At 46.2% G+C, this 12,438-nt stretch overlaps 1 protein-coding gene and 1 pseudogene across 7 annotated transcripts in view; both read right to left on the bottom strand.

The window, feature by feature from the left end:
• The window catches only part of LOC113924765, a 31,247-nt pseudogene extending 20,594 nt beyond the window's left edge, over positions 1–10,653 (bottom strand).
• ADD1 (adducin 1) overlaps positions 1–11,559 on the bottom strand; it is a 93,105-nt gene extending 81,546 nt beyond the window's left edge. For 2 of the 7 annotated variants that reach the window (XM_027598962.1, XM_027598969.1), the window contains exon 1: positions 11,354–11,559. The gene's annotated coding sequence lies outside the window, so the exon portion shown is untranslated. Of the gene's footprint in view, positions 1–10,547; positions 10,680–11,353 lie in introns of those variants that run through there. The other 5 variants (XM_027598961.2, XM_027598968.2, XM_027598966.1 and 2 more) reach the window with 4 other exon arrangements.
• Between the last annotated feature and the right edge of the window lie 879 nt (positions 11,560–12,438).

The following is a 12,438-nucleotide window of genomic DNA, read 5'->3' as shown; positions in this document are numbered from 1 at the left end:
TTTTTAAGATTTTATTCATCTATTTATTTGAGAGAGAGAATGAGATAGAGAGAGAGAGAGCACGAGACGGGGGAGGGTCAGAGGGAGAAGCAGACTCCCCGCTAAGCAGGGAGCCCGACGTGGGACTCAATCCCGGGACTCCAGGATCATGACCTGAGATGAAGGCAGTCGCCCAACCAACTGAGCCACCCAGGCGCCCCACCAAGAAAAATTTTAAAGTCCTGTTGCTAATGTAACAGAACAAACATCAAGAGTATTTAGAGGAATAAATATTCAAAACTCAATAACATAAAATAAAATTTGCAATGTCTGGTATCCAGTAAAAAATTACCCAGCAAGCAAAGGGCAGGAAAATATAACCCAGAGGAGATAAATCAATCAAAACTAACCCAGCACTGAAAGAGAAGCTAAAATTAACAGACAAGGTCATTAAAACAGTTGGTACAACTATACTCCATATTTTCGAAATCTTAAGTAGAGATATGGAAGATATAAAAATGATGCAAATATAACTTGTAAAGATGAAAGCCAGGATGTTTAAGATGAAAAATTACACTGAACAAGATCAACGGCAGATTAAACACTACAGAAGAAAAATCAGTGAATGTGAAGATATAGTACCAAAACTATCCAAAATGAAACCTACAGAGAAAAGACAATCAAAGGGACATCAGTGAGCTGTGGGGCAACTTTTCATTGTCTAACATGCATGGGATTGGAGCCTTCGAAGCACAGGACATGGAGAAAGAATAGGAAAAACTGTGAAAAACAGTGCCCAAGATTGTCCCAAATTTGATGAACACTATAAACCCACAGATCCAAGAAAAAAAGCTCAATGAATCCCACAAGCACAAGAAACATGCACACAAAGACACATCAAAATAAAACTGCTCAAAACCAGTGACAGGGAAAAGTCTTAAAAGCAGCCAGAGAAAAAGGACATGTTATATAAAGGAACAAAAATTAGGATAGCAGATTCTTGCAGGAAATGATACAGCAAAAAGACAGTGAAGCAACACCTCTTGAAAAAGTAAGAATTAAGAGCCCAAAGGTTTTGAGCTCCAAGCCTTCTGGCTTACATCTACATTTCTGTGTAGCAAACTCCTGGTTTGCAATAGCACCTTTGAATTGCAAACATTCCATTTTCTTCAACACCATCATCTCATCTGGTTAGATTAGATGCAGTATACAAGCATCTGCTTTTTTTTTTTTAAGATTTTATTTATTCATCTGAGACACAGAGATACAGAGATAGAGAGAGAGCATGAGCAGGGAGAGAGGCAGAGGGAGAGGGAGAAGCAGGCTCCTTGCTGAGCCAGGAGCCCGATGGGGGACGCGATGCCAGGACTCTGGGATCATGACCTGAGCCGAAGGCAGACGCTTAACCATCTGAGCCACCCAGGCGTCCCCAAGCATCTGCTTTCTTAGTACAAGTTGTATGTGGAAAAGCCATGAGGTAAGTATCTGTTGGGAGGGCACCTAAGGGAATCCACTATAACCTCTGGGCCAGGTATAGTGCTACCCAGTTCACTTACATTGTATCTAATCCCCATAAATATGCCATGTGAAGCAGGAAATATCTCCTCCTGTTTTACACTTCAGGAAACAAAGTTAATTTGGCACAGAAAATTACATAGCTAGGCATAACCAGGTCCTTCTCACTCCATATAGCTCTTTCTATTAACGCACAACTGAAATATATTAAGCTAAAGGAAAACCGTAATATACCAAAGTTCATTCCAGGATAGAACTAGAATGATAAAGTAGAGAATTCTACTCTAATAAAAGTAAAGAGGATTTCTTAATGAAAACAAAGAACAGTCTTTTTTCTACTTATTATAATGGACAAGGCCCCCAACAATTGCCCTATAACCAATACGACACGGTGTTTCAGAACACGGTCTCTTCTACACGCTCCTTTATGGAGACCAAAGTACGATTCAACAGAACAAAGGCCACTGGCAGACAAAACAATTCAGTTCCAGAGACAGAGGTCTACTTCGATCTAACGATAAAATTTATTCTTTGGGCAGAAATCAGCAAATGGGGCGCCTGGGTGGCTCAGTTGGTTAAGCGACTGCCTTTGGCTCAGGTCATGATCCTGGAGTCCCGGGATTGAGTCCCACATCGGGCTTCCTGCTCAGCAGGGAGTCTGCTTCTCCCTCTGACCCTCTTCCCTCTCGTGCTTTCTATCTCTCGTTCTCTCTCTCTCAAATAAATAAAATCTTTAAAAAAAAGAAAAAAGAAAAAAAAGAAATCAGCAAATGATGAACCCTGCCAAGCCAAATGCTTTTTTTTTTTAAGATTTTATTTATTTATTTGACAGAGGGAGACACAGCGAGAGAGGGAGCACAAGCAGGGGAAGAGGGAAAGGGAGAAGCAGGCTTCCTGCTGAGCAGGGAGCCCGATGCGGGGCTCGATCCCTGGACCCTGGAGCCGAAGGCAGACACTCAACGACTGAGCCACCCAGGCGCCCCGCCAAATGTTTTTATAAGGACCACAAGCTACAAGTGACACTTAAAGTTTGAAAAAATAATATTAAACATAAATAATAATAGATGATAGGCCTGGAAATCAATTCAAATTTCAGTGTCCATAAGGAAGGCTTTATCGAACAGTCATGCACATTCATTTGCATATTGCCTGCACCTGCTTCCTGCAGCCGCAGCAGAGCTCAGGAGTTGCAACAGAGACCCTACAACTCTCAAAGCCTGAAATATCTATTATCTGGCCCTTTACAGAAAGTTTGCCAACCACTGCTTTAAGGGAACAGATGGGGCACACCATCTTTAACAATTTGCCATGAACATTATTCCTCACAACTAAGCTTTTAAAAAGTCGGGGCGTGCCTGGGTGGCTCAGTCGGTTAAGGTCTGCCTTCAGCTAGGGTTGTGAGGGTCGGGTTGTGATCCTGGAGTCCTGGGATCGAGCTCTGCATCAGACTCCCTGCTCATCAGGGAGCCTGCTTCTCCCTCTGCCTCTCCCGCCCACCCCTGCTGTGTTCTCCCGATCACCCTCTTTCTCTCAAATAAATACATAAAATCTTTAAAAAGTAACTGAAGATCACTCATGCAACAACTATTTCTTAAACACCTGCTCTGTGCCAGGCACTGTGCTAGACTCAGGGAATACAGCAGTAATGAGGCACAGCTCCTGCCCTCATGGGGAAGACCAGGACCAACAGTTATAATCAAGTGCCTAAAGTGTTAGGACTGAGAAAGTATACAGAAGGAAGGCAGCACAGCCTGGTGGTTAAGAGCATCATCTATGGAGTCACACACCCTAGGTCTGAATCCCAGCTCTACCACCTAACTCTATGACCTTGGCAATCACTTAAACTCCCTTAGTTTTCTCATCTGAAAAAGAAGATAATCGGGACGCCTGGGTGGCTCAGTCAGGTAAGCGTCCAACTCTTGATTTCGGTTCAGGTCATGATCTTGGGATCATAAGACTGAGCCCCAGGACGGCTCCACGCTCAGCAGGCCTGCTTGGGATTCTCCCTCTCTGCCCCTCCCCCCAATCGGACAGGCACGTGCGTGCTCAAAAAAATCTTAAAAAGATAATCATAGGTACTTAACAGGATTCTGGTAAAGATTAAATAATATGTAAAAGCACAATGCCTGGCATACAGCAAATATTTAAAGAGATGAAAATTCAAGTTTATAAACTATATTTTACAAATTCTATGTTGCCAATTAAAAACAATATTCCTGGTTTTTCAACAATCAGTTAAGCAGGGAAAAGGATAAATCTCAGAGGAAAGTCCAGAAGCACTTAATATGATGCACATACCCAATGTGGAAGTAACCCCACCTCCACAGAATGGTGGTCTTGGGTCCATTGAGACACTGATTGAATGGGGGACTGCTGTTCTAAAAGGAAGGCCACAGAACAGGGGTTCTTAATTAGGGGATACATTTGAATCACCTGGTCTGAGGTTGGAATTCAGCAGGTCTAGATGGGATTCCTGCATGTGTGTCTAAACCAGTGCCATAAAACAAGGTTACAAAAACTTCAGTCTTTAAAAAAAAAAAAACTTCCGAGCGCCTGGGTGGCGCAGTCGGCTAAGCGCTCAACTCTTGGTTTCGGCTCAGGTCATGATCTCAGGGTCTTGGGATCGAGCCCCACATCAGGCTCTGCGTTCAGCACGGAGTCTGCTTGAGATTCTCTCTTTCTCTGCCCCTCCCCCTTGTGTGCTCACTCTCTCTCTCTCTCAAATAAAAAAAATCTTTAAAAAAAAACCTTCCATTTCTCCTTCACAGAATGGTATTTTCCCCTTTACCCACTGTACCCACCTTTTGTTTTTAAAGATTTTATTTATTTGGGTACCTGGGTGGCTCAGTTGGTTAAGCGACTGCCTTCGGCTCAGGTCATGATCCTGGAGTCCCTGGATGGAGTCCCACATCTTTTTTTTTTTTTTAAGATTTTATTTATTTGAGAGAGAGAGAATGAGAGAGAGCACATGAGAGGGGTTAGGGTCAGAGGGAGAAGCAGACTCCCTGCCGAACGGGGGCCTAACGCGGACCTGGATCCCAGGACCCCCACACGGGGCTCAATCCCAGGACACCCGGATCATGACCTGAGCCAAAGGCAGACACTTAACCAACTGAGCCACCCAGGCGCCCCTGTACCCACCTTTCAAGGGTAAGTTTAAACTCTACCTTCTTGGGGCACCTGGGTGGCTCAGTTGGTTAAGCGACTGCCTTCGGCTCAGGTCATGATCCCAGGGTCCTGGGATCGAGCCCCGCATCGGGCTCCCTGCTCCGCGGGAAGCCTGCTTCTCCCTCTCCCACTCCCCCTGCTTGTGTTCCCTCTCTCGCTGTTTCTCTCTCTGTCAAATAAATAAACAAAATTTAAAAAAAAAAAAACTCTACCTTCTTTATGTAGCCTTCCCTGAAGCTTTACGACCTTATGTTTTTAGCTATCATTTTCCCAAGAGTGTGACTTAGTTTCCCAAAGACTTAAAGAGACCGAATCTTAAATCATTCATTCCACAAACTGGAAACCTACGGTGTGCCAGTTCACCATGCTCAGAACACAGTGGGAAGCAAAACCAAGGTGCTGTAAGAGATAAAACTGGAGATATACATGGGAAGAGGCCAAACCTTGAAAGGCTGGTCCAGGAGCTCAGGATTTATGGACCAGGGATCACTGAAAAGCTCTAAGCAGGGAAGTGTCATGGTCTAGTCTATGACTCAGAACTCATTCTAGGAGAACACAAAGCGGCCAGCTTAAACAGTGGATAAATACGCTTCTCTGCCTTCATGAAGTATCATTACTGTGGGGAAAAAAAAAGAGAGTAAACAGATAAATAAATCATCAAAATTGAAGGACACCAGAAGTGTATGAGTTAGTAAATAACAGGGGAAACCTATTTGAAAGAGGGCAGACAGTCTCTTTAAGGGATATTTATGCAGGGCCTAAATGAGGAGCTGGCCATGCAGAGTGGTATAAAAGTGTTCATTCTAGGCAAAGGGATCAATGTACGCTTCCCGAAATTGCAAGGGCTAGGTTCCAGGAAAACCACTGTAAATGCAGCATAAATGAGCAACTGGAAGAAGGGAGAAAGTGAGCTTGAAGATCACAGTAAGAAATTTGGATTCTGTCATAAAATATAATGGGAAGTCACTGGGTTTTTGTTTGTAAGATTACTTACTTTATTCTGAATATGTGCTCCAACTACATGAACTAAAACGTATATCCAAAGATATATAAGCTCATATGTGAAAAGTAATTCCCCCTCCCACCCTGACTCCTAGCCACACAGATCCCCATCCGCAGAGGTGACCACTTTTATCAGTCCAAAGGTTTTAAGCAAGACAGAACAGGATCTAATTTACATTCTACGTAAATCACCCTGGCTGAAAGGTAGAGAATGGGTAGAAGGACTCAAGGAAACCAGCTGGAGCCTGCTGTGCTAGTTCAAGGGAGACGTGAGGGCTGCTGGGTCCCAGGGGGTGACAGTGAAGACGGGACAGGAGGACTGATTCAGGATGTACTATGAAGGGAGAACTGACAAAACTGAAGTTGGCAAAACGGCATTAACAACTATGACCATAGGCACTGTTTTTCACACACTTAGAATCTAGAGGTCTAATAATTTAGACTTTAAAGCTTAAATATCTGGGTTCAGTGAACATGTACATAAATATGGGTGAGAGAACAATGGGTAACATGAGAAAAAACAGATTACTAAAATGTAATGTTAACAAATTGATTAATAATGGACTCACTGTATCAATGAGTTAGACGATTTTATCTCAAAAATGACATTGCTGAAACCAACCCAAAACAGTACTGCTGTAATTGAGGGGCTGAAATGGCAGCTATTTAAAAAAAAAAAAAATGCAAAACTGAAATCTTTAATACCGGTAGCTGTCAACCACCACATAATACAGAATGCTGGAACCTTCTCAACAGAATTTCTGAGTATGACATGACACCTATGTGATGGATTTCCTTCCAGTCTGATAACTTAAACTGTACCAGAAAATTCTCATCAGTTCATAGTATAAGGGAAAAAATGCCATTAGTGGATAAAATTTTTACATTGAGTATTTACATTAAAAAGCAGTTAAGTGCTGTATCTACATAATGGAGTATTATTAAGTCTTCAAAACGAAGGACATTCTGCACCTGCTACAACCTGGATGAACCTTAAGGATATTATGCAAATGAGCCAGCCACAAAAGAATGAATACCGCATGATGCCAATTACATGAGATACCTAGAGTCGTTAAAATCACAGAGACAGAAAGGACAGACAGGGGCTCGAGGCAGGGGAGAATGTGTTTCATGGGCACAGAGACCCAGCTTCACAAAGAGAGTTCTGGGATGGACGGTGGCAATGGCTGAACAACAATGGGAACGGATATAATACCAGGGAACTGTACATTTGCAAACATTAAGATGGCAAAGTTTATGTTGTACATATTTTACACAATTAATAAAAACTTTTTAAAGAACATGTGTATAATACGTTACCATCTATCTGATAAAGCGGAACTATGAATGTAACCATAAAATTAAAATGTAAAAAGGTTATCTGTAGGGAAGAGGGACAGGTGAAGATGAAAGGATGGGAAGAAGCCGAACTTCGTGGACTATGCCTTGTTTCATACATATGATTTTGAAAGACTTTTTTTAATATTTTACATAATTATAAACAAATTTTTTTAAAGTAATCCCTAAATACTAAGAGAAAAAAAGCCCAAAAACCTAAGCACCCAGTAGCAAAATCAGAGTAACTATTCTAAGTGACTTTAAAACACAGTAATTTGACTTTGTATCTCTAATGTGGATGCAAAAAACTCAATTTTTATTAGTTGATGATAGTCTTCATATTCTTCTAAGACTGAGAGGTGAACGGTGTGGGATAAAACAATAAGTAATTAGGGATGCCCGGGGGGGGGGTTCAGTCAGTTAAGCGTCTGCCTTCAGCTCAGGTCATGATCTCAGGGTCCTGGGGTGGAGCCCCATGTCAGGCTCTCCGCTCAGCGGGGAGTCTGCTTCTCCCTCTCATTCTCCCTCTGTGCTTGCTCTCTCAAATAAATGACTAAAATCTTTTAAAAAAAAATGAGTAATTAGAATCAAGAGGTCTGTCTTCGAAGAAAAAAAGATAAAGGAGTAAGATCAAGAAGGTTAAATAGAACTCTGCATAGTAACTGTGATCTGTGCACTGTAAAGACGTGGAAACAATGATCAACCTAGTAGCAGTGAACAACCCCAGGACACAGACTGTCATTACTAAATACTGTTTTTCATTAAAAGAAACCAAGGTCCCTTGGAGAAATGGATGATTCCAGGGCTTGGGACAGAAAATGTGTAAGATGAGCCTGGTGCAGTTTGTCACACCGGAAAGATCAGACTTTTAGAGTCTTGTTTAAAGGATTTAGGAAGCAAACGGAACAGATTCCTATTGGACAAAGATCGGACAATCTCAGCATCAATAAGGATAATACCTACAATGGACTGAACCATATCAAATTATGTTTAAATCCAGGAGTTCACAATGACACAAACACATAACACAACTCACTCTCAGAGGATCCCAACTTATTTTGAGAATTAGTAACTTACTGGATAAATTAAGCATTTATCCTACTTTTCCCAAAAGAGCTAAAATTCAGGGTAACCAAATTATGGAGAGGGCATTTCTTTTTTTCTTTTTTTTAAGACTTATTTATTATTTGAGAGAGAGACAGAGAGAGCAGGGGGAGGGGCAGAGGGAGACTGAATCTCCAGCAGACTCCCCACTGAGTGCAGAGCCTGATTCGGGGCTCCATCCCAGGACATCAAGATCATGACCTGAGCCGAAACCAAGAGCAGCAGCCCAACCAAATGAACCACCCAGGCGCCCAAGGACCTTTCTCTTTATAGAAGCATTCCAGGGGTGCCTGGGTGGCTCAGTCCTTTAGCGTCTGCCTTCGGCTCAGGTCATCACCCCAGGGTCCTGGGATCCAGCCCCGCATTGGGCTGCCTGCTCGGTGGCAGCCAGCCTGTTTCTCCCTCCCCCACTCCCCCTGCTTGTGTTCCCGCTCTCACTGTGTCTCTCTCCATCAAATCAGTAAATAAAATCTTAAAAAACAAAACAAAACCACATTCCAGCTAACAAATGAAGTTATAGAATTAAAATATCAACACCTTCCAATGCCTAATAAAATGATGACTTTGGGGTGCCTGGGTGGCTCAGTTGTTAAGTAAATCAACTCTTGATTTCGGCTCAGGTCGTGATCTCCAGGTCCTGAGATAGCCCCACGGTAGGTTCCACATTGAGCATGGGAGACTGCTTGAGATCCTCTCTCCTTCTCCCTCTGCCCCTCCCTGCTTACGCACTCTCTCTAAATTAAATAAACAAACAAATAAATAAGGGCTCTAGGCATTGAACATTAAGGGTTGCTAACAAGAAGAATGACTACTAATCATTATCTGCCTACCAACCTATGAAGTCTTTTTGCTAAAAATAAATCAAATCTGAATCTGATCACATCTTTAAATTTATCTAGCAGTGCACAGTCATTTCTGTATAAACTACAATACAGAATAAAATACAGACTGTGTGTAACTCCACAGGACAAATCATGGAGTTTCACCAACAAATAAATTACAAGGAGATAAATGATGGAGGGGGACCTACAGACTAAAACAAGTCACAATGTATAAAGAGCATCTGGATCCTCATTCAACTGTTACAAAAAAGACTGACACAATCAAGAAAAATTTTAACATTGGTTGGATATTTGAAGGTAATGAGAAATTATTAATTTTTCGTGATAGTGGTATTTGTGTTTATCTTTTTAAAAAATGTATGTAAATATACACACTGAAATATTCAAGTCAAAATGACATGAAATCTAGGTTTGGGGGATAAAGAGAAAGTCTGGCTATGAGTTAACAACTGTTGAAGCTGGATGAGGGTAAACAGGGACTTACTACACCATTCTCTCTACATGTGCCTGAGAACAATTAAACATGTAAAATAAATAAATCAATCTGTACTCTAAGTTTCATATAATAAAAATATCTTTTATTGTCAAACTTATAAATTGAGACAAGGTAAATTTTAACACTGGTTGGATATGTGATTTTTTTAGCAATCTTTTTTAGAGTATCTTTTTTAAGATTTTATTTCTTCATTTGACAGAAAGAGAGAACTCACAAGCAGAGGGAGCAGCAGGGGGAGGGAGAGGGAGAAGCAGGCTACCGACTGAGCAGGGTGACCATGCCCCACTCAAGCCCTGGGATCATGACCTGAGTGGAAGGCAGACAGACGCTTAACCAACTGAGCCACCCAGGCGCCCCTTAAAGTATCTTTTAAAGCATTTCAAATTATTTACTTTTCTGACAATACAATGACTACTTGAAAGAACTAACTGGAAACTAGTAATCATCTAAAGAAACAGCTTTTATGGTAAAATCAGTAACACAAAGCTGAACACCAAACAAAACCTTATCAGTATCAGGTAATGTCAAAGACTTAAAGGGGAAAATGGTCAGCTGCATAAATTATATTTTAGAAAGCAAACTATCCCACCTTTTGGACACTGGGTAGAATTTAGATTCATGGCATTCAGTGAGCCTCTGTGACTAACATCTAAACACAGCGACAAGCAGTAAAACAAATCATACCAGCTGTCCTGCTGTAAACCACATCAAAACTCTGAAAAGCAGTTCTGCCAAAACCATTCACTTCCTTAAAAAACATCTTTACTATTCTAGTTTTCCCCACAGTCAGAATCGAGGTGTATACTGAGATTTCGGATTTTAAAATATAATTTCTCCATCGCTAGCATCAGCCCATTAACTTAAGGCTGAATTTGACAATCCCACCCTCTTCCATTTCCCCCGCAAGGCCACAGAAGCCCTCCCCCTCTCGGTGCCTGCTGAACTCTTACTCAACCTCTCCCACTCGCTTTCACCGGAGGCCGCACGGATGTTTTTGCAAAGGAGACAAAAGTGCACCTTTCAGCAAGCCTGTTTCTTCTCCCCATTAAGATTTCAATCCGCCTTTCACAAATACGCGAAAATATCTTTCTGTAATAACTTACCAGCAATGCATACAGCTATCGGACGTGCTTTGATCCTTAGAAATACACCAGTTGCTTTATGTCATTTAGGCATAAAATTACGTATCAAACCACCAGCAGTTCCAGGTGAACCCAAGTATTTACTCGAACGTAGGTATGCATGAAGTGAACACAAATCACCCACAAAATATCCCGAGCCGTGAATTACAAGAATACAAACAAAGTAACTGCTCAAGGCAGCAGCCCTCTGACACCTCCCCCCTCCCCAACAACGTTAAAGAGAGAAAAGAGCGAGATGACCGACAAGCTCTCGGGGCCGTGCAGGTCCCGGACCGGCTCGCTACCGCCGGCAGGCAGGTCTGGCTGGCAGAACCCGCCGCCTGCAAACGCTCCAGAGCCGACGGGCAGCGCCGGATGCTCGCGTCCACACGCAGCCCGGAGCCGCGGGCGCTGCAGGCCGCGGACCGCGCTGTGTCGCCAGCACCTGCTGACCCAGCGTCCGCTCCGGACCCCCGCCGCCCACCACCCAGCCCACACGCCAGCTGCGCGGCCGCTCCCGCGGAGAAGCCCGCGTCCTCTCCGCACGCGGTCGCGGCCGAACGCCGACCACCCCTCCCAGCGCGGCCCCGAGCCCCCGCGCCCGACTTGAGCCCCGCCAGCGCCCCGCCCCGGCGCGGCCCCCGCCCGCCTCCGCCCGGCCTCCCGCGGGACGCCGCCGCCGCCGCCGCCGCCGCAGGCCCCGCGGCCCAGCCTGCAGCCCCTCGGCCGCTCGGCCGCTCGGCCGCGCCCCGGGCCCCGCCGCCGCCGCCCCTGCCCGCCGGCCTCACCTCAGGGGGCGAACCGCTGGCCGCGCACAGGCGCTCCCAGGTCCGAGTGCGGCCGCCGCACGTCGGCTCCAGCTCGGGGCTCCGGCTCGGGCTCCGCCCCCTGTCCGCCGCGCGCTCCCCAGCCCGCAAGCCCCGGCCCGCCCGGCCTCTCCGCCCCCTCAGCCCCCAGCGCTGCCCCCGCCGCGGGAGCTGGGTGCGGCCTGCGGCGCCGCAGCCCAGCAACGCGCCACCCTATAGGCCCATCCCGCGCCGCCCCGCCCAGCAACGCGTCTTGCGATTGGCTGACCGCTAGGAGGGCGGGCAGGGAGGGGGCGAGGCTCGCGCGGCGAGGGGGCGGGTAAGGGCGGAGGCCCCGCCTGCGGCCGCCGCGAACCACAGGGACCCCTCTGGGTGTGGTCCAGCCCGCCCACGGCGCTGAGCGGAGGGTCTGGCAGCACTGGCTGCCCGGGCGGCAGCGTCGGGATGGCGGGTCGCAGCCGCACAGGCCTCGTCGCTGACGCAGGCGGGCCGGCTGTGCCAGCAGCGCCCGCTGTCCCAGAACCGCTCGTGCACTCGCTTGTTGTCACTGGACAGACTCTCGTGGAGGCCCCCCGCGGGCCAGGGCCCGGGATGGGCAGCAGAGCGTCCTAGCGGCCCCGTTTCAGGCCAAAGGGGCCCTCGGAGCCCGGGGCCCGGCCCCTCCCTGCCCACCTCGTACACTCCTCCAGCAGACGGACCCTTGGACCCTGCGCCCCTGTGTCCGGCCCTGTACTAGTCTCTGCCCAGAAGCACCGCCCCCCTCCCCGGGTGGGCGGGGTCACAGGCAGCGTTTGGGGCTGGCAGCCAGGGTGGAGTCAGGACAGCGGGGTCTGTGGATGGCGATAAGGCTCCACCGACAGGGAGGCTGCCAGCTGCCCAGGGCCTGGTCTGTCGATTCTGGATGAACAAGCACCAGTCACCTCCGCAGAAGCAGTAGTAGGAGTCTAAGGCCAGGGCATTGGCAAGATCAGGCCACCTGCCAGTGACCTGGAGGCTAGCCCAGACCAGCACCTTCCCCTACCCTCTGGCTCCTCTTGTCTCATCTGGGCCCCGGAAAAGCCCAGGAC

Source organism: Zalophus californianus, chromosome 2 (genome assembly GCF_009762305.2).
Source record: "Zalophus californianus isolate mZalCal1 chromosome 2, mZalCal1.pri.v2, whole genome shotgun sequence".
Lineage (NCBI taxonomy): Eukaryota > Metazoa > Chordata > Mammalia > Carnivora > Otariidae > Zalophus > Zalophus californianus.
Note: the sequence above shows the minus strand (reverse complement) of the source record. Positions and strands in the feature narration are given on the sequence as shown.